The sequence below is a fragment of the Panthera pardus genome, unplaced genomic scaffold, assembly GCF_024362965.1.
Source record: "Panthera pardus isolate Hobbes unplaced genomic scaffold, ASM2436296v1 HiC_scaffold_181, whole genome shotgun sequence".
Lineage (NCBI taxonomy): Eukaryota > Metazoa > Chordata > Mammalia > Carnivora > Felidae > Panthera > Panthera pardus.
This window is the reverse complement of record NW_026526745.1, coordinates 411,126-416,546: the sequence shown is the minus strand read 5'-3', so window position 1 is coordinate 416,546 and position 5,421 is coordinate 411,126. Positions and strand designations below refer to the sequence as shown.

The following is a 5,421-nucleotide window of genomic DNA, read 5'->3' as shown; positions in this document are numbered from 1 at the left end:
TTTTGACTCTATATCACCTTTATCATGTTTTGTGTGATTTTATTTTTTGTATGTCACTAGTGTCTTTTCATTTCATCTTGATAAGCTCTTTCTGTATTTCTTTCAAGGCAAGTGTAGGGGTAATAAACTCCCTCATCTTCTGTGTGTCTGGGGAAGTCCTTATTTTCCTTCAGGTGTTCAAATGAACACCTTTGGCGGATACAGTATTCATGTCTGACATTTCTGTCTTTCAATACTTTGAGTATGTCACTCTATTGTCTACTGGCCTGTAGAGTTCCTGCTGAGAAATCTGCTGATATCGTAAGTTGGGGGAGGGTCCTTTGTGGGCTAATTGTTTTCTTCCCCTACCTTAAGAATTCTTTAGCATTGATTGATACTCATTGACACTCATTATAATTTGCCACTGAGAAAGTCTTTTTGCACTGACATAATAAAGCGTTCTATTAGCTCTGTGGACTCATATGTTAAGTTCCTTCCCCATTTGGGAAGATCTCAGCAATTATTTCTTTACATAGAGTCTGCTCCCATTCTTCTCCTTCTGGTATAATCATTATTCTTATATTGCCTTTTCTAATAGCTGATTACTTACACAGTGTTTCTTCACTTGTTTGAAATCTTAGTTCCCCTCCTATCACTTGAATCACTTCTAAATTCCAGTCCACAAGATAGCTTATTCCTGCTTCCATCTGACCTGGTATATTTCCAATGCTTCTTAATGCATTTTTTTTTTCATCTCATTCACTGAGTACGTAAGCTCCATAAATTTTTTGGTTCTTTTTTATACGTTCATTCCCTTTAGTAAAGTACTCCTGTTCATTTTTTTTTTTATGCCTGAGTTGACAAAACTGCCTTCTAAATTTTCTTGTGCTCATTGAATTAATTCATAAAAGCTGTTTCGCTATGTATATCAGTAAGATTACAATATTCTTTGTCTTTGAATTTGGATGCTGGAGAATTGTCATTTTTCTGTGTGATACCATATAACTATGATTTTTCACAGTGGATGAAATGTGCCTTTCTCATCTCACTTGAAGGCTTGAATACCTTTCTTATGTAGAAAAGGCTTTGTTTACATTGACTGTAACAGTTAAACAGATTGGCAATCAGAAACTTTATTTTTGTTTCACAGAAGACCTCATGACATAGCACAATATTTTCTTTCTCCTAAAGGAGCTGATTCTCCACGAAATTTAGGAGCACACCAAATAGAGCTGACATTAAAAACAAAAACAAAAAAAATCTGGTAGCACAGCAGCAAGGGAATTGTGGGCTTAGCCCTTGGGTCTTTGGGTGTGCCCAAGGACTCTAGGGTGGGTGGGAGGAGTCTCAGAAGTCCCAGACCTCTTCCTGAAATACCAAGGCAGACAGCAGAACACTTCTTCCTTCAATTCCCTTTCTCTGCCTTCTTCCCTTTCCGTCCTTTGTCCCAGTCGCAGAGTTCTCTTCCGGGAAACCCAGGTGCTGCTGAAGAGCAACAGGCTCCAGCTGCACCTGAGCAGTCGGGAGGACTTCACTTACCACCTGTGCTTTCCACCTCCTGTGCCTCCTCTGCCGGTACCAGCACTGCCGCTCCTGCTGTTGCACCTCCCTTGGCCCCATAGCCTCTCTGCTTCTCAATCCACCTGCTTTTGAATGAGGATGGATGGATCACACTGTATCCTTGTATGCTGGGTAGAGACACTTTTATTCAGTCATGGATGTCCAGTTAGATGCAAACTGAAGGGGAGACAAAAATGAACAACTTACACTGCCAAGATGCCGATTTTACCCCTATTACTCTCATTTCAATAGAGTTGAATGACAGATGTTAAATGAGGACTCTTTTCTATCTGGAATTTTACCTAAAGGGGGACTGAGATGAGGTTTAAATGCAGTACAATTGTTATCTGGAAAGAGCAGGCATAAAGGAAAAGGGAAGCAATGAACCTAAGATTGGCCAGTTTCCAAGGAGCAGGTGGTTGTTTTTCTCTACAACTGTATTACAAATACTGGAACAGTGAGAACCCTACCAGGGAAGTCATGACTTCACCTGAGATGCATTGTTTCCAGAGGAGCTTAATACACATCATAGTTTGCCCAAACCCCATTTAATACCCAGAGATCAAAACTCTATCACTCTAGTTCTTGTTCCAGGATGATGGCATAAACCCCCTTCAGCCCATCTTTCACACATCTATAAATTTGAGACAAATACAAAAAGAACCCACGAGTAGCTGAAGATACCAAAGAGTGCATGGGAGACGAAACCTGAACAAGAGGCTAGTACAGGAAATAAGGTTTACAGTTTATTTCTTTTTACACCTTTTGTTTCTGCAACAGTTTTTTTTCTTGTGAGAAAAAAACTGGTTCTTCCCATCTGACATATTGTGACAAGGGAAAATACTCCCACATATTTCCAGTGCCCACTCGGACCCAATTCCTTCACAGTCCTTGGGGTGTGTGGGTCACCAAGGGCCCTAGTCAACACCCATCCCACGAAACTCTGCCCTCAGCCGGTTCTGGTCTAGTGCTGTTCTGCCACTGAACACCAGGCTGCTTTAATTGAAATCGTTTCATAAGGTGTTTTACTTTGGGTCCTCCCAGAATTTGCATGAGGACTGGGAACTGCCCTCAGGAACAACACCTGTGAGGGAGTGAAGGCAGGTGCTCTGGGCAGAGGGAGAAGTTGGACTGCGATGCACTAGCAACAAAACCCACAAGTGATCACACAAGGAGCTAAGGAGTTGGGCTGCCCTTCAAATTGTTTTAACTTGAGGCAGTTTGGCTGCTACAGATGTGAAGGCAGGTAACATTTGTGTAACTGCTGCTGACAGAAGTGCTGCATGCACTGCTAAATGGCTGGTTTTCTCATGGATTCGATTTTTTGGTGAATAATGTCAAAAAAAAAAAAAAGATGGAGGAGTATTTGTCTTAGTCCAGCCAGGCTGTTATCACAGTACAGTATACACTGGATGGCTTGTGCGGACAGACACTTGTTCCTCACAGTTCTGAGGCTGGGAAGTCCGGATGATGACACCAGCAGATTCGTGTCTAGACAGAATCCCCTTTCTTCGTGGCCTCTTCCCTGTGACCTCACATGGCAGAAGCAGCAATGGAGCTCAAGACCTCTTTTATAAGGGCGCTTATATCCCAATCATCACCTCCCCAAATCCCACCTCCTAGTATCATCCCCTACAATTTCACAACATGAATTTCTGGGGGACACAAACATTCAGTCCAAGCAAGGCAGTACACTTCTTCCCTATAATTTCACTGTGTGAGGCAGGGGGAAAGGTGGAGTGGGAAACATGGGGAGATTTGTAGACGAAGCCCCAAGGATAACTTCAGTGGTAACGCACCAACTTCAGCGTGTTTACTAGTTACGCTTTTTAATAAAAACTTTTGTATTCAGGAAGTATTGTGATCCCCCATTTACAGGTGAGGAGGTTGAGGATCAGAGGTTAAGTGAGTGAGTGGAAGCTCCCAGTTAGTAGCAGATTCTGTTGTTCCAGTTCTCATCTTTCCACCAGAAACTTCTCGTGTGTTTTCAACTACCCAAAACATCCAAGTTCATTGCTGAACTAAAACAGTAAGTACTAAATATTAAATCTACACTTTTTCACCTTGTGTTCATGCTCTCAGGTGCTGACTCAACATGTGCTGTTTCATTACCAAAAGGGCAGCAACGTCAGAGAGAAATCCCAAGCTCCTTTCATAAACCACCATAGCATAGGGATACTTTCGGTCTCAAAAGAGTTCTGTAAGATTAGTTGATAATAGCAAGGAAACAGATAGACACTAATGCATCTTTGAGGATGTGCCTAACGCTCTCCTTTAATGTCATTTTCAAGGGCAGAGCTTCAATATTTACTTTTTAAAACAAACACCTGTAGTAACAGATCCTGTTTTCAGGGCCTTTAGATAAATAGAGATGTATCTGCCTGACCTTTGAAAAGTAAATTAAATGTCAGAATACACTTCCAAATTCATTTCAAGAAGTTATTTTAAAAGCTTTATCCACCAAATGTAAAGGTTGAAAAATATCCTGGATCCATACTTTCTGAATAGACTGAGTTCCACAAGAATCAATCTATTAAAGATATCACCAAATCTGGAGTATAAATTATTTTATTCTAATGATTATATCATACGTAGATATATTTGAACTGCTATGGTTCCACAAGTAACCCAAATTTTAACGTTTTATGCATGTGGCACTAACCCACAAACTAGTAATTTCTAGGCCTTTAATTCCTTTAAGCTTAATTATCTTCTTGGGGAAATAATATGGCTTCATTCTCTTTTTTTCCCTGAGCACCTTCATTTACACCAAGAAGCCCCCCTTACCTAAAATTCCACATGGTTCCACCTCCAACTCTTTCTTCCTAATAGTTTTAGAATGGAGGCCAGAGAACCCTGAAAGCCTTTGGGACCTAACAAGGACAAAGCAAGATGAGTGAGCACTGATCTTGGGTGCAAAAGTTAAGGAGGCACACAATTCAGTTACTAGGGTAAATAATGTTTTAATGCAGTAGTAAAAAAAAATCAAATGAGATAAAATCTCTGATAATGAAGTGTCCAAATTTTAAAATATTACCAAATTTTCTTTGACCTCACGTGTCAAGAAGTCTCTGCACAGTAAGGTTATTTTTTTTATTTTTTTAAATGTTTATTTATTTTTGAGACAGAGAGAGACAGAGCATGAATGGGGGAGGGTCAGAGAGAGGGAGACCCAGAATCTGAAGCAGGCTCCAGGCTCCGAGCTGTCAGCACAGAGCCCGACGCGGGGCTCGAACTCACGGACTGTGAGATCATGACCTGAGCCGAAGTCGGAGGCTTACCTGACTGAGCCACCCAGGCGCCCCCACAGTAATGTTATTTAAAATTTGATTTTAAATCCCTCTACAATCTTCTTGAAACTTTTCCAGCATTTTCCCATTACTTTTTTTATTAGAGAAAGCTTTATTTGATGGAGGGCCAGGTATCTGCTTCCCAGCAACGCCGCTTAAGTAAATGCCCAACTCATACAGTCAGCATTACTGTCTCAAAAATCTTTCATTCTGACATATTATCACACATTTTTCATTAGGGAATTGCATACTCACATATGTCCATAAATATTTGGTCTTACTAGATCCAGGTTGACCTGCTTGAGAAGCAGAATGGGGAAAAAATCTTATCTCTGTCCTTGGAAAACATACAACTAAATGAAGGGAAAGTTTGAATGTGGCTCTGAGAGACTCTGTTTCCCTGAAAACAAAATCATTTTGTTCTAGTCAATCAATAACTACATGGTAAATGTGAATCTTAGGCTCAGGAAGAGGTTATCGGCCACAACATTTCCTAACACTTTCATAATGTTATCAGGAATTAAAAGGTAACATTTGTCAAATATTTACAAGTTGGGTGGGACACAGCACACTGTAAACATATGAATCTGCC

The 5,421-nt window shown here is 40.6% G+C and overlaps 1 long non-coding RNA gene across 1 annotated transcript; it reads right to left on the bottom strand.

Moving 5' to 3' along the window:
- Positions 1 to 1,117: 1,117 nt before the first annotated feature.
- Positions 1,118 to 5,192, bottom strand: LOC128778159 (uncharacterized). The gene is made up of 3 exons (XR_008423518.1): positions 5,085 to 5,192; positions 4,327 to 4,412; positions 1,118 to 1,464 (listed from the first exon to the last, which is right to left on the bottom strand). It is a non-coding gene; the product is annotated as an uncharacterized LOC128778159 (long non-coding RNA).
- Between the last annotated feature and the right edge of the window lie 229 nt (positions 5,193 to 5,421).